Source organism: Eubalaena glacialis, chromosome 5 (genome assembly GCF_028564815.1).
Source record: "Eubalaena glacialis isolate mEubGla1 chromosome 5, mEubGla1.1.hap2.+ XY, whole genome shotgun sequence".
NCBI classification, from domain to species: Eukaryota; Metazoa; Chordata; class Mammalia; order Artiodactyla; family Balaenidae; genus Eubalaena; species Eubalaena glacialis.
In genome coordinates this window covers 150440647-150464326 of record NC_083720.1, presented here as the reverse complement: position 1 = coordinate 150464326, position 23680 = coordinate 150440647, and the positions used below count along the sequence as shown (strand labels likewise).

Here is a 23680-nt window from a genome sequence, read left to right as displayed (position 1 = left end):
TCCAGTGGATTATATTCAAAGTAGTGAGGCTGAGTCCATGTTTAGTCAACTCTGTTTTAAGACTTTAGGCTATATGATCAATATTAAAGCAGTTTCTAAGTGACTGTCATATCATGATAAGAATTTAATATGTTGGATTTTTGTCAAGAAAGATATATTGGATTATATACAAAATGCCTTCTTTATCAAAACACTCTTAAAAGTACTTAATTTTGTTTATTTTTTTTAGGTTCTTTTGATGCATTTTCAAAGAAAATGATATTGTAAAATCATGATCAATAAAGGTACTTAAATTTTAAACACTTTTAAATATGAATAAATTATTAACACTACCTTGTTATGAAATATGTATAATAAAAATGTGTTAATATAATAAATAAAATGTAATAAAATATACCAATTCTTCTTCTTTTATAATTTTAACATTAATTTACGTACATATAAATTATATTACCATTATGTAAATTTCTTTCTATTCCAACTCATTAAGAAATACAGGGAGAAATACAAATAGATATGAAAATTCATAGGATGATATGATAGGTACTACAATGAAAGGCCATTTAGTTTTTAGCTTAAAGTATAATCTTATTCTTTTCCTGAGTAAACATTTTAAACTTAATTCCCTATGAATCGTCATAACCTTAGTTGAAAATAAATTGAATAATACTCTCACTTCTGAACACTTTCCAATGAATGAAATATGTGAGGCACGACACACAAAGTTTTAAAATTGAATCACAGCTAACAAATAATTATTCCCTCTAGCTAGGTGTTAGATGTACATGCCCAAACTTGCTGGCTTCACTCACCTGGAGATCAGAATATAGCAGCTACTAGCAGGATGTTATTAGCAATGGAATCCCAGAAGTGAGTGAATAGAAATAGACTTCGTAAAAAAAAAAAAAAAAATTCTCTAGATGTGGATCAAGTTGCCAACACTGATTTCCCAACAAAATTTATTACACTGTTACTGATTTGGAAATACCATCAAGGCACAAAAATAAAAGGGCTATTTAATATATTCAAATTGGAAATACCATGTTTTAATTTCATATAATTTTATCTTAATGTAAATTAATTCAAATAATGTATTGTTTTCTCTCATATCTACTGAATAACCAATGCCAATTCATAATCTGCATCTAATTTTATACCTAGGATAATTGAGCTTTGGGAAAGCAGAAAAACTGAGTTCCTGGAGAACTAGGAGTATCAAAGTTGTGAACCTATTTTTGTGGCTCCATCATGAACTATCCTCAACTCTGCATGTTCTTTCTCTTACTTAGCTCAATGTTTCTGTTAGAAGATAATTATTTGTAGAAATTTTTTTCATGTATTCTATCAAATAGTTTAAGATAGAAGTACAAGTCAAGCTCCTGCATTATTAACTCATTAAAAATATTTATCAAAGATCTACTACATACTAATATTCTAGAGATAGGGCATACAGAAGCAACCCAAAAAGATGGAAACCCTGTCCTCACATAACTCACATTTTAGTGAAGGAAGCAGACATTAACAGGATAAACAAATAAAAGATATAGTTCGTTAAAAGTTTATAAGGCCACAGCAAAAGAGAAAGCAGGGTTAGAGGAGAAGAAGTACTAGAATGGGAAGTTTCAGTTTTTAATAGAAGGGTCAGAGTAGACCTCATGGAGAAGTTGGCCTTTAAGCATGGACAGACATCAATGATATAAAAGAATAAACCATGTGGACAAGTGAGGAAGTAAGGAAGAGTGTTTCAGAAAGAGGGAGAATGGAGTGCAAAGACCCCAGGAAGAGACTGTCGGATATGTTCTTGCTCAAGAAGCAGCAAGGGGGGTGAGGCAGGAGCAACATGAGTGAAAAGAAAGTGATACTGGCTGAGGTCAGAGATGTAGAGGCAGGAACACATTTCACAGGGCCATGTGAGTAATTTTAGGTCTTTGGCCTTTAGGCAGGTAGAGAGCCATAAGAGTGGTTTGAGCAGCGTGACTCTGTAGGAATCCTTCTGGCTGCTGGGCTGAGAAGAGTTTGAAGGGAAGAAAATGCAGGCAGGTAGTGAGTAATTGGGATAAACTTCTAAGCGGAGATACAAAAGCAGTAGAAACAGAGGTGTGGGGCATCGTAGAGCTCTGATATAGAGAGAGTGACCTAGTGAAAGAGAGGATTCAAAGTTGATGCAAGATTTGACTGAGCACATGGAAGGAAGGAGAAGAAAATTGAGAAGATGAAGATACCAAGAGAAGGAAGAAGTATTCTGGGTTGGATAGGATAAGTTTGAGATGTCTTAGGTATTCATGTATAGATATGTTTCAATATGTCTCACAGTTTGTGTGTGTGTGTGTGTGTGTGTGTGTGTGTTTTGTTTTCTTTTGTTTTCTAGAAATAAGGCATTATGATGCCTTATTTGATATCAAGTGGTGACTCCATGGCTTGAATGTCAAATGTAAACCAAGACTTCAAAAAAATTGTCAATAATTATTTTTTCAATAATTCAGTGATATGGTTGATGTAAAACTTGAAAAAATAGTCATGACACTCATATAAATGAACTCATTTCCAAAGGCTCTTAGTAGATTATGCTTCAAAAAAAAGAAAATTGAATGGTTTATGAGTTAACTTTATTACTGAATACAACAATATCAACTAAAAAAGAACAAGAAAAATTATGTAAGTTGCATATGAGGCATTTGATAAATTGTGTGATTTCTTTGAAAAATTATAATATAATTTATAACTGGGAAACAGTGTCCTTTTCAAAAGTATGAAATGAATTTTACCTTTGCATATGTTTTAATCATAATGAAAATTACTCAAAAGTAAATGGAAAAACAGTATACATTTTTTTTTTTTGCTCTTGGTGTATATAGAAATCAAAGACTTTAAAGCTGTGTGATTATAGGACTTTCTCATACCTTATTACAGGCTCACAAAAGAACAACTCTTTTCAAGGAATCTGGCTTTTGAATTAAGAATACTCTACCAAGTGACCCAGCAATCCCACTACTGGGCATATACCCAGAGAAAACCATAATTCAAAAAGACACATGCACCCCAATGTTCACTGCAGCACTATTTACGATAGCCAGGATATGGAAGCAACCTAAATGTCCATCAAAAGAGGAATGGATAAAGAAGACGTGGTAAATATATACAATGGAATATTACTCAGCCATAAACAGGAATGAAATTGGGTCAATTGTAGAGACACAGATGGACCTAGAGACTGTCATACAGAGTGAACTAAGTCAGAAAGAGAAAAACAAATATTGTATATTAATGCATATGTGTGGAATCTGAAAAATTGGTATGGACAATCATATTTACAAAGCAGAAATAGAGACACAGATGTAGAGAACAAACACATGGATACCAAAGGGGAAGGGGGGGTGGGATGAATTAGGAGATTGGGATTGACATATATACACTATTGATACTATGTATAAAAGAGACAACTAATGAGAACCTACTGTATAGCACAGGGAACTCTACTCAGTGCTCTGTGGTGACCTAAATGAGAAGGAAATCCAAAAAAGAGGGGATATATGTATACATATAGCTGATTCACTTTGCTGTACAGTATAGACTAACACAATATTGTAAAGCAACTATACTCCAATAAATTTTTTTTAAAAAAGAAATAAAGCTAGAGAAATAAACCAGAAAGAAAAAAGGTATGCTTACACTATATTGTAATGTATTAAATGTGCAATAGGAGAACTTCCCTGGTGATCCAGTGGTTAAGAATCCGCCTTCCAATGCAGGGGGTGAGGGTTCGATCCTTGGTCGGGGAACTAAGACCCCACAGGCCGTGGAGCAACTGAGCCTGCGAACTGCAACTACTGAGCCTGAGCCCTCTGGAGCCCGTGCACCACAACTAGAGAGAAACCCACATGCCGCAACTAGAGAAGCCTGCATGCTGCAACAAAAGATCCCTCATGCTGCAACAAAGATCCTATGTACCACAACTAAGACCCAATGAAGACAAATAAATAAATATTAAAAAAAAAAAAAGAGTACCTTAGTGGAATGCCTTTTTGTGGCAAGGGGGGGGAGGAGTAGTGAATAAAACTAACACTAAATTTATTTTCACCTGATTTTTGGCTTCTGTGAACATGTATGTGTGTGTGTGTGCATGGTATGCACATGCCTGTGTGTCAGACAGTTGTTTTACTTGGAATATATAATTGATTCAAATATTAACAATTTGTGTAATAAGATGACAGGTTATTAAACGTGGCCAAGATGGTGGAGTAGGAAGACTCTGAGACCCCTTCTCCCGTGGGCACACCAAAATTACAACCATTTACAGAGCAATTGTCTATGAAAATGACATGAAGGCCAGCAGAAAACACTTTCCACAACCGAAGGTATAAAGAAGGAATGACAAAGAGATGGGTGGGAGTGTCAGAGACCACATATAGACCACCCACAGGTAGACAGCCCACAAACAAACAGGAGGATAATCACAATTGCAGAGATTCTCCTCAGGGAGAAAGGGGTCCGAGCCCCACATCAGGCTCCATGGCTTAGGGAACCTGCAATCAGGAAGCATGTCCAGCTTTGAAGGCCAGTGTTGCTTGTGCGTGGGAGCTGGGGGGCTGTAGGAAACAGAGACATTGCTCTCAAAAGGTGCACTAAAAATCTCATATGTTCCAAGTCAGACTGCAGAGGCTGTCATTTGAAAGGAACCTGGCTCAGACACACTGGCTGATCTTGGAGAGCTTCCCAGAGAAGCAGGAGACAATTGGGATGCTACCTGAGGGCACAGACTCTGGAGGCAGCCGTTTTATGGAGCTCCTTCTTCCACGAGGACAGTGGTGCCGGCAAGCACCATTTTGGAGTCCTTCCTGTAGCCTATTAGTGTCTGGGGATCAGAGGCCCAACAGAGATCTATATCAGCCTAGGGACCCCAAGGACCCTGCTGCCAGCCATGCTAGGACCCAGCCATGCCCACCAGTGGCCAGCACCAGCTCTGGGACTCCCTACGCTATGCAACCAACCATGCCAGGACTAAGCCCCATCCACCAATGGGCTGGCAGCCACCAAAGACAGCAGGGCTGAAAGTCAACCAGACCAGTGTGCCCACCTTCCTCAGCCCCACCACAACAGAATGACCCCACAGTCCATGTGAAGGGCACCCCTAGAGCATATAGTTCTCAGGATCAGAGGGGAGAGTGTTGCTAGGCCCCAAAGGACATATCCAAAACAAGGTTACTTCACCACGATTGATTGGGAAACATAACCAACCTCTCTGATACATAGAAACAAACATAATGAGTTAGGCAAAATGAGAAGAAAGAGGAATATGCTCCAAATGAAGGAAGAAGACAAGACTGCAGAAAAAATAAATAAACAAAGAAGAGATAAGCAACCTACCTGATAAAGAGTTGAAGGAACATAAAGTTGCTTAACAAACTTGGCAGAAGAATGGATGAACACAAGAGAATTTTAATAAAGATTTAAAAAATATAATGAAAAACCAAATAGAGCTGAAGAAAAGAGTAACATAAATTAAAAAAAAATACACTAGAAGAAATCAACAGTAGACAAGATGGTACAGAGGAATGGATCAGTAAACTGGAAGACAAATTAGTAGATATCACCCAAACTGAACAGAAGGAGAAAAAATAACTTTAAAAAATGAGGATAGCTTAAGAAACCTCTGTGATGACATCAAATATGCTAACGTTTGCATTATAGGGGTCCCAGAAGTAGAAGAGAAAAGAAGAAAATGGGAGAGAATTTATTTGAAAAAATAATAAATAAAAACTTCCCTAACTTGGGGAAGGAAATAGACATCAGTTTCAGGAAGCACAGAGAGTCCCAAACAAGATGAATACAAAGAGGACCACAACAAGATACATTATAATTTAAATGGCAGAAATTATAAAGAAAGAGAGAATATTAAAAGTAGCAAGAGAAATTCAACTAGATACTTAAAAGGGAACTCTCTGACTTTTCAGCAGAAAATTTGCAGGCCATAAGGGATTGTAATAACATAGCCAAAATGATGAAAGAAAAAACCTTCAACCAGGTATACTGTATGTGGCAAGGTTATCATTCAGATCTGACAGAGAGATAAAGAGTTTTACAGACAAGCAAAAGCTAAGAGTTCAGTGCCACTCACCTGGATTTACAAGAAATGTTAAAGGGACCTTCCTAAGTGGAATAAAAAAGACCACAATTTTAATGCTCCAATTAAAACACATAGAGTGGCTGAATAAATTAAAAAACAAAACAAAACAAAAACAAGACTCATATTTATGCTACCTACAGGAGACTCCCTTCAGCTCTAAAGACACACAGACTGAAAGTGATAGGATGGAAAATGATATTCTGTGCAAATGGAAATGAAAAGAAAGCTGGGGAAACAATACTTATATTAGACAAAACAGAATTTAAAACAAAGACTTTAATAAGAAAAAAAGATGGACATTACATAATGATAAAGGGACTAATCCAACAAGAGAATATAACATAAGTATAAATGCACCCAAAATAGGAACACCTAATTACATAAAGCAAAACTTAACAATCATAAAATGAGAAATTGACAGTAACAGAATAATAATAAAGGACTTTTAACACTCTACTTACATCAATGGACAGATCAACTAGACCAAAAATCAATAAGGAATAACTGGCCTTAAGCACACATTATACAAAATGTACTAAATAAATACATACAGGACATTATACCCCCCAACAGAAGAATACACATTCTTTTCAAGTGCACATGAAACATTGTCTAGGATAGATCACATCCTGGGCCACAATACACGTCTCGGTAAACTTAAAAAGACTGAAATCATATCAAGCATCTTCTCTGACCACAATGGTATGAGACTAGAAATCAATTAAAGGAAAAAAACTGCAGAAAAAGCAAACACAAAGAGGGTTAACTATATGCTAATAAACAACCAGTGGGTCAAGAAGAAATCAAAGGAAAAATTAAAAAGTAACCAGAGACAAATGAAAATGGAAACATAATGATCCAAAATCTATGGGATGCAGCAAAAATAGTTCTAAGAGGGAAGTATATAGTGACACAAGCCTACCTCAGGAAACAACAAAAAAAATCTTAAGTAAAAAATCTAACCTTACACCTAAAGGAACTATAAAAAGAACAAAGCCCAAAGGTAGTAGAAGGAAAAAGATAATAAAGATCAGAGCAGAAATAAATGAAATAGAGAAAAAAAAAATAGAGTCTATCAATGAAACTAACTACTGCTACAAAAAAACAAAATTTATAAGCCTTTAGCCAGACTTACCCAGAAAAAAAGAGAGATGGTCCAAATCAATAAAATCAAATGAAAAGATGTTAAACACACAGAAATCCAAAGGATTATAAGTGATTGCTGTGAACAATTATACACCAAAAAGTAGATAGCCTAGAAGAAATGGATAAATTCCTAGAAAAATACAATGAAGAATGAATCAAGAAGAAATAGAAAACATGTATAGATTACCAGTAATAAAATGAAATCAATAATCAAAAATCTCCCAACAAACAAAAGCCTAGGATCTGATGGCTTAATAGGTTAATACTACAAAATACTTAAAGAAGAGTTAACATCTGTCTTTCCCAAAGTATTCCAAAAATTTCAAGAGGAGGGAACACTTCCAAACTCATTTTATGAGGCGAACATCATCATGATAATAAAAAAAGAAAAAAACACCACAAAAAAATAAATAATAGGCTAACATCACTGATAAACATAGATGCAAAAATCCTCAACAAAATATCAGTAAACTTAATTCAACATTACATTAAAAGAGTCATACAACATGAGCAAGTATGATTTATCCCAGGGATGTAAATATTTGCAAATCAAACAACATGATACACCATATTAGCAAATTTAAGAATAAAAATAATATGATCATCTCAATAGTTGCAGAAAAAGCTTTTGACAAAATTTAACATATATTTATGATAAAAACTCTCAGCAAAGTGAGTATAGAGGAATTATACCTCAACTTAATAAAGGTCACATATGTCAAACCTACAGCTAATATCATACTTAATGGTGAAAAGCTGATGGAATTTCCTCTAATATCAGAAACAAGACAAGGATGCCCACTCTCACTTTTATTCAACACAGGATTGGAAGTCTTAGCAACAGATATCAGTCAAGGAAAAGAAATAAAAGGGACCCAATTTGAAAAGAAAGATGTAAAACCATGTCTCTTTACAGATGACATGAAACTATATATAGAAAATTCCTACGGCACCAGCAAAATACTATTAGAACTAATAAATAAATTCACTAAAGTTGCAGGATACAAAATTAATGTACAGAAATCTGTTCATTTCCATACACCAACAATGTTACCAAAAAGAAATTAAGAAAACAATTCCATTTACAATTGCATCAAAAAAGAATAAATTACATAGGGATAAATCTAACCAAGGAACACTTGAATTCAGAAGACTACTACCATATTGGTAAAATAAATTGAAAATGACACAAATAAATGGAAAGATATACTGAGCTCATGGATTGGAAGAATTAATATTGTTCAAATGATCTTAATCCCCAAGGCAATCTACACATTCAAAGCATGTCCTATCAAACTTCCAAAGGAAATTTTCACAGAACTAGAACGAAGAATTCTAAAATAGGTATGGGAACAAAAAGAGCCTGAGTAGCCAAAACAATATTGAGAAAGAAGACCAAATACTTGAGGTGTCACGTTTTTCTAACTTCAGACTACACTACAGAACTACAGTAGTCAAAACAGTATGATACTGGCACAAAAACAGACACATAGATCAATGGAACAGAATAGTGAGACCAGAAATGAACCACACTTAGACTGTAAACTAATTTATGACAAAGGAGGGAGGAATATACAATGAGGAAAAGGCAGTCTCTTCGATAAACTGTGTTGGAACACTGGACAGCTATATATAAAAGAATCAAACTGGACTATTTCCTCACACCATATACAACAGTAAATTCAAAATGGCTTAAACACTTAAATGTAATACCTGAAATCATAAAACTCCTAGGAGAAAACATAGGCAGTACACTCTTTGACATCGGTCTTAGCAATATTATTTTGGATATGCCTCCTCAGGCAAGGAAAATAAAGGTAAAAATAAAAAATTGGGACCTAATTAAACTTAGAAGCTTTTGCACAATGAAGGAAACTATCAACAAAATGAAAAAGGAGTCTACTGAATGGGAGAACATACTTGCAAATGATATAACTAATTAGGTGTTAATATCCAAAATATACAAAGAACTCAGGTAACTCAACATCAAAAATAAACAAATAAAGAAAAACCATTTAAAAAATGGGCAGAAGACCTGAATGGACAAAAACGATGTACAGATGGCCAACAGACACATGAAAAGATGCTCCACTTCACTAATCATTAGGGAAATGCAAATCAAAACCATGAGATACCACCTCACAGCTGTCAGAATGGTTATCATCAAAAAGACAACAAATAACAAGTTTTGGTGAGGATGTGGAGAAAAAGAGCCCTTGTGCCTGTTGGTGGGAATGTAATTGGTGCAGCCTCTCTGGAAAACAGTATGGAGATTCCTCAAAAAATTAAAAATAGAACTGCCATGTGATCCAGCAATTTAACTTCTGGATATTTACACAAAGGAAAAAAAGAGACACTAATCGGAAAAGATATATGAACCCCTATGTTCATCGCAGCCTTATTTACAATAACTAATATATGGAAGCAACCTAAGTGCCCATCCATAGCCAAGTAGATAAGGAAGATGTGATATATATATATATATAGGATATATATAGGATAGGACTGCGCACACTTAGCATTGGCTACTCATAACCACTCCCTCAGATAAATTTGAAATTATTTCCTGTTGCAAAGAAAAAAAGTGACTTGCCCAACTTCGCAGAGTGAGGAAGCAATGGAATCAGGATTCCAAATCAGACAGTCTATCACTAGAGACTGTACTTGGCTTGCTATTATTGGGTCAAATCTTTATGTATCAACAACATCCTTTATGTACCAATCTTCCCTGAAAAACTGCTCTCTTAGTACCCAAAGGGAAGATTGTTCTTATCAGCCTTAAGCAGAGGGACCAGAGTTATTCTCTTGTCAGCACCTAGAATGCAATAATTAGCACTCTGATCAGTGCTTTTGTACAAAAGATAGTGTATCACATCAAAAATATGTTAGGATACAGACCATTAGGTTGCTAACGCATTATTAATTTATATTCTCTAAATATTTCTCTACATATGTTGGCAGTTTCCCAAATATCTATTAACATGTAATGTGCTTTTTCTGTTGGATTAATATTCATTTTAATATCTAATGAAAATGTACTGCTTGTCTGAGTTAGCCAGAACTCTCTGGGGGCCCGTACCACTCTTCAGATCTCCTCAGAGTCTAAAGCCTTTTGCTCTCCCCAAAAGACTGTCTACTACTCAGTTACCTCATGGATATAAAACCACTTTATTAGCAAGATGGGAATTAATGCAGTAACAGGATTATTTGCTAATCAAAGCCCCAAAACACCAGAGAGGTAAAGCCTTGTGCCTAGGAAAAGGTACCTTTTGCTACTGAATTCAATCCTGAGAATAGTTGTATGAACTAGTGATTACAGTCTCCATCAAACATCAAGGGAACTAAGACTCAAAGATATTAAATACGTTGTCCAAGGTAATATAACCTGCATATGGCCAAGCCACACTTTAACCATGAATTATCTGACTTCAGTGAGTGGCCTGCAGGTGCCTTGAACTAAGGCTGCTCACCAGTGAAATCTCAATGAAATTACACTCCAGAACTTGTTTTTCTTTCCAGATCCATCATCACAATGCTTGGCAAATATCCAGGCACCTGTACGTCATCTACAGCATCTCTTCCTGTCCTTTCACATCCAAATATTCACCATTGACTCTAACTTCTTCATCAGTCTTCAGCTCTCTCTCTCTGCTCAAACTTCATTGCTACTGCCATAATTTAGGCATAATTCATATTTCATAATTCATATTTCATATTTCATATTTCAAATAATTCATATTTCACACAACTGCCCCCTCACCTGCTTTCCCTGTCTCTTTGTTTAGTCCATGCTCTACACACCTACTGGCATATAAAATAACATATAAAAATAATCATATTAAAAATAATTTAATAACACTTGCCTACAGCATCTTGTTTTTTCTTGCATCCAAATGCATCCGGTTTGTACCACCTGGTGTGTTCTCTCCCCACTTTGGAACCATTGGCCCAGATTGTTGTTTGATAAATAGGCCATCTTTATTTGCTTCCTACTATTATCGCACTATATAGCTGTATTTTTGCATGACTTGAAGGTTTGATTATAAATAAGGAATACATATTAACTTTGAGAAGAATATCTTTTGCTAATTAGAAAATATTTTTAACATCACAAAAATCACTCTCTTGGGATAGATGTTATGACAGGGGAATCATTTTTACAGTTAAAAATATGTACCATGTTTTAGTAGGCAATTATTTTTAAAGTGTGAAGTCACCACTTCAATAAAAGTTATGTGAATATAGTCAAAACACATGCTAATTAGATCTTTCATGGGATGAGTCAGACAGATGTATATTGTTTTTTTATTTTATAGTTTTACAATGTTTTATTTAACTTTTTATTATTACCTTGGTGAGGAGCAAATGAAGTAGCTATATTAATTTTTTAGAATTATTTTGAACTAATAAGGTCCTCACAGATTTAAAAATATATTTAGAAACACAATTTTCATCATATAATTTATTTGATGAATTAAACACAATATATTTTGCATATAAAATTTTTATGTTTTAATAGATTTTTCCTTATTTTTTTAGAATATATCTTAAGATGTGTAGCATAAATGCATACAGTTGACAGAGAATAGCTTACAGGGATCAATGAGGAGGGAATGCAGGATGAACACATATCCGATATAAATGTCTAAAGAACTTAAGTAACCTTTGTAAAATTCCTAAATATCTTCTGCATATATAGCAGTACTGTAGATAACAGAGTTATTATATACATGCTCCTTACAATGGAAATTTCCTTCAATCGAAGGCAAGTCAAATACACCTTAATACAAATGACAAATATTTTTTATTTAACATATATGTGTATATACGTGTGTGCACACGTGTGTGCATGTATATGTAACTGTGTGAATGTGAATGTGGATCACAGGGTCTGCATCACCCTTAACAGTTAAGATTGAAGCAGCAGTGGCCACAAGTAGAAGCCACAAGACCTCCAGTTAGAACTATACAAGAAACAGAGTTGGATGGCTGTAACAATCCTTCATCTAAAGCTACTCAAAACAAGAAACTCTGTCTACCCTTTGCATAAGAATTTCCACAATGTTCCGTACATCTTTGTGAAAAAGATGGCTTTAACATTCCTGTATGCATGGTGAATTTTAGACAGGTTTTTCCCTGCATATAGGCCTCTGACCTCCCTTTTCTTGCAGAATTTACTTTAGAAAACTTTCAATTATAATTTCTTTCTCTTCTACTTTGATATGTAAATCTACAACCCAGGAATGTCATTCCTAAGGACCTGGGAATCATCTCTTTGAAATGTAATCAAGAAAGATTGTCCCCTTATCTCCCAGTCTCATGTTCTTTTCCACTACCTCACTCCACCATTTAAAATCCTTTTGTTTAGGTGGAGTTAAGTTCAGTCTCTCTCACTTATTGCAACAGGCTTTGACTCCTATTGAAATAGTCTGTAATAGAGGCTTGCCACTTTTAACAAGTATCCACAGCAAATTTTCTTTACAATAAATGTGCAAGTATATAGCTGAAAGGTGATTTGATTGAATTGCTTTTGGATTAATAACCAGCCAATTCAGACAATTGATTCATTCATGCAAATGGGAGCTTAAATAGTTAGGTCTTTGGCTTTTTGTACCATATAAAAGAAATTGCATGGAGAGATTTAATAATAAGTTTGTTTTTGGAGGGTCAACTAGTTAAGTTATATATATATATATACACACACACACATTCTTTATCCTGGAAAATAAATATGTACTATTGTATTCATATATTAAAAAATAGTTTTCTTACAAAAGAATATAAAGATTTAAAAAATGATTTGTCAAATGATCAAGTGACTAAACCTAAACAAAAGTGCTATAGAGCAATATTATTCCATTGCTTTTAAAGTTCAAGACTTATATTTTCAAATATTATGAAATTGGTCTTTAGCTAAGAAGGTAAATGCTGAAGGAGTGGAATACTGGAAAATAATTTTGTGAATTCAAATTTTACAAATATAAGAGAAATAAGTACTTTTTAGTATATTAGTAAAGGAAAGAAATTATAACAGTCTAATTGTTAAGGGGAAATATATATCAAAAAATATTAAACTCTAAATATATATTTACATTGCTCCTGCTTTACAGATAAATTTTGAAATAAATGTTGTTGCTGTATTTTATAGAAAATTTACTTTTAAACATAATACCTAGAAATATTTCCCACCCCAAGTGTCAAGTGTATTATTTAAAACACCATATTCACAACCTGAAGAATAAAAACCATATGATCATCTCAATAGATGGAGAAAAAGCTTTTGATAAAATTCGAAATTCATTTATGATAAAAAGTCTCCAGGAAGTGGACATCACATCAGTTTGTGTCATTTTCTATTTCTTTCATCAGTGTTTTATAGTTTTTGGAGTACAGGTCTTTCATCTTCTTAAGTATGTTTATTCCTACGTATTTTATTCTTTTTGATGCAATGGTAAATGGGATTGTTTTCCTTATTTCTTTTTCTGATGCTTCATTGTTAGTGTATAGCAGTGCAAGATATATGCAGTGCAAGGGAACATACCTCAAAATAATAAAGGTCATATATGACAAACCCTCTGCTAACCTCATACTCAATGGTGAAAAGCTGAAAGCATTTCTTCTAAGATCAGGAATAAGACAAGGACACCCACTCTCACCACTTTATTCAACATAGTTTTGGAAGTTCTAGCCACAGCAATCAGAGAAGAAAAAGAAATAAAAATAATTCAAATTAAAAAGGAAGAAGTAAAACTGTCACTGTCTGTAGATGACATGATACTATACATAGAAAATCCTAAAGACAACACCAGAAAACTAATAGAGCTCAGCAATGAATTTGGTAAAGTTGCAGGATACAAAATTAATACACAGAAATATCTTGCACTGCTATACACTAACAGTGAAGCATCAGAAAAAGAAATTAGGAAAACAATCCCATTTACCATTGCACCAAAAAGAATAAAATACATAGGAATAAACATACTTAAGAAGATGAAAGACCTGTACTCCAAAAACTATAAAACACTGATGAAAGAAATAGAAAATGACACAAACTGATAGAAAGATATACTGTGTTCTTGGATTGGAAGAATGAACAGTGATAAAATGACTATACTACCCAAGGCAATCTGTAGGGATTCAGTGCAATCCTTATCAAAATACCAATGGCATTTTTTTTTTTTTTACAGAAGTAGAACAGATGATTTTAAAATTTGTATGGAGACACAAATGATTCCAAATAGACAAAACAATCTTGAGGAAGAAGAACAGAGCTGAAGGAATCAGGATCCCTGACTTCAGACTATACTATAAAGCTACAGTAATCAAAACAGTATGGTACTGGCACAAAAACAGACACATAGATCAATGGAACAGGATAGAAATCCCAGAAATAAACACACACTTATTGTTAATTAATCTATGAAAAATGAGGTAAGAATATACAATGGAGAAAAGTCTCTTCAATAAGTGGTGCTGGGAAAACTGGACAGCTTCATGTAAAAGAATGAAATTAAAACATTCTCTAACACCATGTGCAAAAATAAACTCAAAATGTATTAAAGACCTAAACGTAAGACTGGATACTATAAAACTTCTAGAGGAAAATATACAACACTCTTTGACATAAATCACAGCAATATCTTTTTGGATTCATCTCCTACAGTAATGGAAATAAAAACAAAAATAAACAATGAGATCTAATTAAACTTATAAGCTTTTGCACAGCAAAGGAAACCATTGACAAAATGAAATGACAACCAACTGAATAGAAGAAAATATTTGCAAATGATATGAACTGATAAGGAATTAATATCCAACATATATAAACAGCCCATACAACTGAAAATCAAAAAAATAAACAACCCAATTAAAAGATTGGCAGAAGAATTGAATAGACAGTTTTCCAAAGAGAAAATGTGGATGGTCAACAGGGACATGAAAAGATGCTCAACATCATTAATCATCAGGAAAATGTAAATCAAAACCACAATGAGATATCACCCCACACTTGAAAGAATGGCCATCATCAAAAAGAACACAAATAACAAATGTTGGAGAGGATGTGAAGAAAAAGGAACACTTGTACACTGTTAGTGGGAATGTAAATTGGTGCAGCCACTGTGGAAAAAAGTATGGAGGTTTCTCCAAAAACTAAACATAGAACTACATTATAACCCAGCAATTCCACTCCTGGGTATATATCCAAAACAACCAAGAACACTAATTCAAAAAGATACATGTACCTCGATGTTCATAGCAGCATTATTTACAATTGCCAAGATATGCAAGCACCCTAAATGTCCTCAACAGATGAATGGATAAAGAAGACTGATGTGTGCATGTATATATAGAGAGGGATAGATATAGATGTATAAATATACATCTCTCTCTCTCTCTCTCTCTCTCTCTCTCTATATATATATATATAAGAAGCCTCCACAAAACTGATCACAAAAATAACACTTAAAAAAATACATGTCATCATTATTCTCACATGGATTCCAACCATGACCAATGACATGAAAAATCATCATTGTCATTCAACTATAAGAACATCAATGACCAACATCCGAAAAACTCACCCACTGATAAAAATCATCAACAATACATTTATCGACCTCCCAGCCCCATCAAACGTCTCATCATGATAACTTTGGCTCTTTACTAGGCATCTGCCTGATGCTACAAATCCTAACAGGCCTATTCCTAGCAATACACTACACACCAGACACAACTGCCTTCTCATCAGTAACACACATCTGTCGAGACATCAACTACGGATGAATCATTTGATACATGCAAACGGAGCTTCCATGTTCTTTACCTGCCTTTACTTTCACGTAGGACGTGGCCTATATTATGGATCCTATGCCTTTCAAGAAACATGAAACATTGGAATTATTCTACTGCTTACAGTCATAGCCACTGCATTCATAGGCTCTGTACTACCATGAGGACAAATATCATTCTGAGGAGCGACAGTTATTACAAACTTACTGTCAGCAATCCCGTACACCGGCACCACTCTTGTTGAATGGATCTGAGGCGGCTTTTCCATAGACAAAGCAACACTCACACGATTCTTCACTTTTCACTTCATTTTCCCTCCATCAGTACAGCACTAGCAGCTGTCCACCTACTATTCCTCCACGAAACAGGATCCAACAACCCCACAGGAATCCCATCCGACACAGACAAAATTCCATTCCACCCTTATTACACAATCAAAGATATCCTATGTGCCCTACTACTAATCCTAGCCTCACTAATACTAGTCTTATTTTCACCCAACTTGCTAGGCGACTCCTACAGCTACACCCCGGCAAACCCACTTAACACACCACCACACATCAAACCAGAGTGACATTTTCTATTCGCATATGCAATTCTACGATCAATCCCCAACAAACTAGGAGGAGTCTTAGCCCTATTACTCTCAATACTGATTCTAGCATTCATCCCAATACTCCACACATCCAAACAGCGAAGCATAATATTCCGCCCTCTCAGCCAGTTCTTATTTTGAGGGCTAGTGGCAGATCTACTAACACTAACATGGGTTGGAGGACAACCCATAGAACACCCCTTCATCATTATCAGACAACTCGCATCTATTTTATACTTTCTTTTAATTTTAGTGCTAATGCCAGTAACTAGCATCATTGAAAACAATTTCCTGAAATGAAGAGTATTTGTAGTGTAACACATTTCCCTGGTCTTGTAAACCAGAAAAGGAGAACGACACACCTCCCTAAGACTCAAGGAAGAAGCCCTAAACTTCACTGCCAGCACCCAAAGCTGAAATTCTACTTAAACTATCCCCTGAAATTATATTAGAAGACATTTACAAAATTATTATGTACTATGTCAGTATTAAAGCAGTCCGTTTTATCACATACTACTATGTACATCGTGCATATTTGCGCCACCACATTAATGAGTACATACATCTTATACATACATATTACATTATATGTATAATCGTACATTACACTATTTACCCCATGCTTATAAGCATGTACATTATATTATTAGCATTGCATAGTACATACAGGTTATTAATCATACACAGTGCATTAAGTCAAATCAATTCCAGTCAACATGCATATCCAGTCCATTACATCACAAGCTTAATCACCAGGCCTCGTGAAACCATCAACCCGCTTGGCAGGTGTCCCTCTTCTCTCTCCGGGCCCATAACTTTTGGGGGTTTCTATTGGTGAACTTTATCAGACATCTGGTTCTCACTTCAGGGCCATCTCACCTAAAATCGCCCACTCTTTCCCCGTAAATAAGACATCTCGATGGACTAATGACTAATCAGCCCATGCTCGCACATAACTGCAATTTCATACATTTGGTATTTTTTTAATTTTTAGGGGGGATGTTTGGACTCAGCTATGACCTTAAAGAGTCTTAACACGGTCAAGCAAATTGTAGCTGGGCTTTAATTGAAGATTGTTTAGCAGCATCAACAATCCATGGTGTGCAATTCAGTCAGTGGTCACAGGATATAACGATATTATACATGTACATATGTGCAATAGACATAGCATTCCACTCTCCTCCCACCCCATCAAAACAAATCAGCCTCAGAACGCCCCCATCGTACCAATAAACTACTTAGATATTCACCACCCATATAGACAGACATCTCCCTAGATTCATCAGCCATTTTATCAAAAATGTAATACTAAATCTGACACAAACCTCACAACACAGCCATATAAACACCACCTATGTATAACAAGTTAATGTAGCTTAAACAACCTCTAAAGCAAGGCACTGAAAATGCCTAGATGGTCCCAGCCTTTCTATTAGTTTTTAATAGAATTACACATGTAAGTATCCACCCTCCAGTGAGAATGCTCTCTAAATCACTAAGATTAAAAGGAGCAGGTATCAAGCACACTATACCAGTAGCTCACAACACCTTGCTCAACCACTCCCCCACGGGAGACAGCAGTAATGAGAATTAAGCCATAAACGAAAGTTTGACTAAACCATATTAATTAAGGTTGGTAAATTTCATGCCAGCCACCACGGTCATAGGAATGACCCAAATTAATAGAATTACGGCGTAAAGTGTGTTAAAGAATAATACAAAATAAAGTTAAATCTTGATTCAGCTGTAAAAAGCCATAATTAAAGTAAAAATAGACTACGAAAGTGACTTTAAGATACCCTGATTACACGATAGCTAAGACCCAAACTGGGATTAGATACCCCACTATGCTTAGCCGTAAACCCAAACAATCATAGGAACCAGATTATCCACCAGAGTACTACTAGCAACAGCTGAAAACTCAAAGGCCTTGGCAGTGCTTCACGCCCCTCTAGAGAAGCCTGCTCTGTAATCGATGACCCCCAATAAACCTCAGCAGTCCTGGCTACTCCAGTCTGTATACCGCCATCTTCAGCCAACCCTAAAAAGGAGCAAAAGTGAGCAAAGTATACTTACATTGAAAGTAAAGTATGCGCAGTGGAATACTACTCAGCCATTAAAAAGAGCAAAACACTGCCATTTCAGCAACACGGATGGACTTGGAGGGCATTATGCTAAGTGAAATAAGTCAGACAGGAAATTCAAATACTGTGTGATATCACTTATATGTGAAATCTAGAAAACACAACAAATTAGTGAATATAAGAAAAAAGAAGCCAACTCACAGATATAGGGAACAAACTGGTGTTTACCAGTGGGGAGGGGAGGAGGGGCAATATAGGGGTGGGAGAGTAGGGAGTAAAAACCATTGGGTGTAAGATAGGCTCAAGGGTGTATTGTACAACAGGGAGAATATAGCCAATATTTTGTAATAACTGTAAATGGAAAGTAACCTTTAAAAATGTATAAAAATAAAAATAGTTTAATGAAAATAAATTAAATAAACAAACAAATAAATAAATAATTATTTAGATAAGGTGGTGGATGATCTATGGCATTTTGAATGTTGATCCTGGCTTTACTCATAATTTGTGTTTTTTCTTAGGTCAAATATCTCCAATGTTTTCTGTGAATAACCCTATTTTTAAGTGCAACGTCCTATAAGTGATAGGATTTTGTGACCTCTAGTCTGGTGTATAAGTTTATTACCACAATGTTATATAATTAGATGAAACTTCCAACAGGCTATATAATCCAAGATAGGCATTTAAAAAATCACTTACATGTAAAAAGTATTTTGAAATACTCTATTTCTTCTGGCCATCTTAATTTTAGGAAAAAAAATTAAAACATTAACAAAATAGCAATGAGAGTAAAATATAACTGATAGTTCGGATGCAAAGCAGATGTGAAGTATTTGAAAAAAATCTTTAGAGAGCAATGTAAGAAAATAAATGAGTCTACAGTTATACTGAAAATATTGTCAAGCTCTTGGTTTTGAAGTTTTCCTGCTTAGTCTCTGAAATAACCCAAGTTACATGAGTTATAACCCTGCATGGAACAGGTAACCATAAGGGATGACACAGCCTGTGATGATTGTGTTACCATAAACTACCTTCATTAAAGGAATCAGACCTCCTATCTAGCGAATTATTCAGATGTTGGAGGAAGAAACTAACATGGGCTGAAAACACTGTTTAAATGACAAACGATGATGCTTTCAGAAATGCCTGGAATAATGTCAAAGATGGCAAAGAGGCCATATCCTTGAAATAATTATGGTGCTTAAGAAAATGAATGAATATAAAATGTGTTGAAAGAGAACTTCAAAGAGCATATGTGTTTTTAATACTGTTTACAAAAAATAGGTGACATATATTGATCAAAATGAACTATGAGAATTCTATAAAAATATGTCCAATACTTAAGTTATCAATAACAAATTTTTATTACATTTCAGGTTTTTAGACCTGTTCAAGTTTTAACAAAGATTGCTTATAAGACATTAATTTGTTTTACTTCCACATTGAAAGAAATATGAAGTTAGCTATTTAAGATAAAGACCACATGCTGTAATAAAGAATACATTATCTGACTATGCAGATAAATGCTATGCCACATGGACCAAAGTTATAAAATATTTGTTCTATTTAAAGTAGTGATAGAAAATAAACAACAAACAGTCCCCTGAAAGTAAAGTTAAATGTTGAAAATGGAATATTAACTTTAATCTGGTAATATAAATTAATATTGATGAGAAAACAAAATTGCTTTGATATTATCTCCTTTTGTGTATAGTAAATATCTTTCTAATTAACTATGTATAGTAAACACTTCATGGTGTCACTAAGGTATTTGTACTCATCAGCAAATAGATTGCCTAAAAAAAGTCTCATAAGAAGAGAATAACCCTCTTCTGGGAAAATGACAATGCGTTATGCATGCACAAATGATCATTTGGATATGACGTTTTAATGTGGCTGAATTACCACCATGAGAGCCAACAAATCTCACTTATGCCTCAATTATATCTTAATTTTAGAAACGAACATTTCAAGTATAATCCATAAGTCTTAAAAATTTGATAGCCTACATAAAATAATGATATAAAAATCACATTCCTTGTAATTCTTCCTTAGACAATTCACATGAAAACCATCAAAGTCATCGCTAAGTCTAGTCAAAAGTCAAAAAAGTTTTCTGAGGTCAAATTCAGCTCCGATTTCACAGGTAAAACACAAGTAGATTTTTAAACACAAGTAATCCGTTTTTGTTGGATTCTTCAGGCACTATAAGGTCAGCCTGCACTAACTGATTGAAGACCGAAATTGATTCTGATGAGCTGATCTGAGATATTGTATTTGAAGTGCTTTTGCTTAGGGGCTATCAGGAGAACAGATGTCAAGATGTTTGACTTCTAGCAGCATCAGCCAAAATCTCTGTGCTTACATTTCTGCCTTCCAGGCACAAAGACTCAAATATCCATCGGGTGAATAATTCATGCTTTAAAATTGAAGGTTGAATATTTTCTTTTTTTAATGTACCACTTACAGACTTAAAAGAACAGAAAAAGCTATATTTCTTACACATTTTTAAAAAATTTAAACTTCTGAGAAATAAAATAGTAAAGTTAAAGTAGTATTTTTGGATGATTGGGCAAAATTACCTCTGTACAATGACCTTTCTAATCTAATGGGAGATTGAAAAATTGTGTTACTAAAATAAATGTTATTATTTTTTAAAGAGGTCATAATTATATACTATCTTACAGGGGTTGTGGAAGTAGTTGTAAAATAGGAATTGCAGAAATATCAGTCCTTGGTACAAAATAAGGAAACAAGAAAATAAAGGGAGAGAGAGAGAGAATATGCCTGGGAATGTTTGGCAAGGTATTAAAACTGTAAGTGTTGGAAATAGATTATTAAAAGTACCACAGAATTATATATAAGCAATGAAATTTCATATCCTATGAATTTAGATTTATTAGAAACTATAAGTGGATGAGCAAACACAATTTTAAATTTGAATTCCAAAAAATATCCAAACAATAACGAGAAGTCCTGAGATTTTGTGATTTTGATTTAGTTTCATAATAACAAACAAATAAGAATTATCAGTTACCAATTATAATCTACCCGCCATGGGCCAGGAACTGAATACAGTACCTACCCCCTTCCATGGGGAATTTGTTCCGAGACCCCCAGGGATGCCTGAAACTGCACAAAGTACCAAATCCTTCATATACTATGTCTCTTCCCATACTAACTGGCGTGGAACGTGTATAGGGTGCATATGCTGGTCAAAGGGATGATTCACGACCCCAGAGGGACAGAGCTGGTGGGTGTGAGATTTCATCACACTACTGAAAATGGCATGGAATTTAAAACTTATGAATTGTTTGTTTCTGGAAGTTTCTATTTAATATTTTCAGACCTTGGCTGACTCTGGTTAACTGAAACTGTGGAATGCAAAACCTCAGATAAGGGGGGAGAGGCGGCTGTACTGTATTTATATCTTTATCTCATTCAGATTGTTAAAAGAGGGAAACTCCTCAGCAAATTCTTCAGTGTATTGTATACAGTGCAAGATGGCAAACCAGATAAGATATTGAAAATGTTGTATTCCCTTTAGGGAGAAAAAGTCAGTATTTTATAAGTGCGTGTGTCTGTGCATCACATTCATTTTTATGATATGCTTATAAGGCAGTTGGTATCACTCTCTCTTGTATAGGTGAAGAACATCGTATATATGGAGTGGAACTGAGGTGATATTTAGCAGCTAGTAAGGACTGTGAAAAGAAGGCATCATTGAATAGAAGTTAAGAGTCACATGGTCATGAGTTCAAATCACAACTAAGTCACTTGCTGGCCACTAGATCTTAGACACATTGCATTGCTTCTGTGAGTTTTAGTTTTCCTCGTTGTATATGAAGGGTCTGGTAGTAAACACATTTGTACGTTGTGAGCTGTTAGTTGGATAATGTACACAAGGGTCCTTCTGGTAAGGATATATGTCTGCGTGTGTACCTTGTACCGTGTTGTACACACATGCATATGCACATGCATAACATTCAAATAGTGTGAGTGCACGTGTTTATTACTTCAAGAAATGATAGTGTTCTTACTGTTAGCACCAGGATTCAAGCCCAGGGTTATTTTTACACCAAAACCCACGTTCTCTCTGCATTAGTGCCAAAACCACAAACTTCTCATTCTCTTGCTTCTGTAATGCAGATTAAGAAAAATGATTTATTCTCCTTTATTTTTATTTAAAATTCTATACCTGATTGGAGGTCTTGTTTCAGACACTGTGGCTAGGTAAAGAGAAACTGTAGGTAAAGAGAAACTGCCTATTCATTAGGGCAGTGCTTTTAGATTACAAGGGCAATCATAATATTATAAGTTTGCAAGATAGAGTTGAAATTGCCTACTGTTTTCTTTAAAATTTATTATTATTTTCATCAATTGAGTTAGAAATTTAGCATTTCATATAGGAATATTGTACCTAAATTGATGATATGCAAAAATTTTACATTTGGACCAATACTGCTATAAACTCAAAGAGACTGATATTTTATGATTTTATGTGCAGCTTTTATAACATATATCTGCTTCATTGCACAGCTTTAACTAGCACACTAACACAGAACTACTGTTTCAAAATAATTTCAGAGGAAAAGATCTACTTTAAAATCAGCAAAATTATTTCCCCCAATCCAGCCTGCCATCCCACGGTTAACCCATGCTCCTATATCAGGTATCAGATTAGTGGTTGCTTTGTCTAGTAAACCCTCCATGAATCCAACCACAGCACAGGGCTCCATAAGGTAGAGACTGCAGCTAGGTGTGTCCATTTCATGTTGTCTTGTCCTGTCAATTATTCAATTACAGTTGTTATTTTCAGTTTGTTAACTATGAGGTTATACCTACTTTGTTGATGATCCTATTGACTAAACAAATGGCTACAAATGCAAAAATCCAATGTATTGTGGTTTGCTTCAGGATATGGTAGTCACCAGATTCTAG

At 34.7% G+C, this 23680-nt stretch overlaps 1 protein-coding gene and 1 pseudogene across 3 annotated transcripts in view; one reads left to right on the top strand and one right to left on the bottom strand.

The window, feature by feature from the left end:
- The window catches only part of FSTL5 (follistatin like 5), a 707698-nt gene that overhangs the window by 572412 nt on the left and 111606 nt on the right, over window positions 1-23680 (bottom strand). The window lies entirely within an intron of this gene.
- Window positions 15829-16955, top strand: LOC133092796 (cytochrome b-like; annotated as a pseudogene).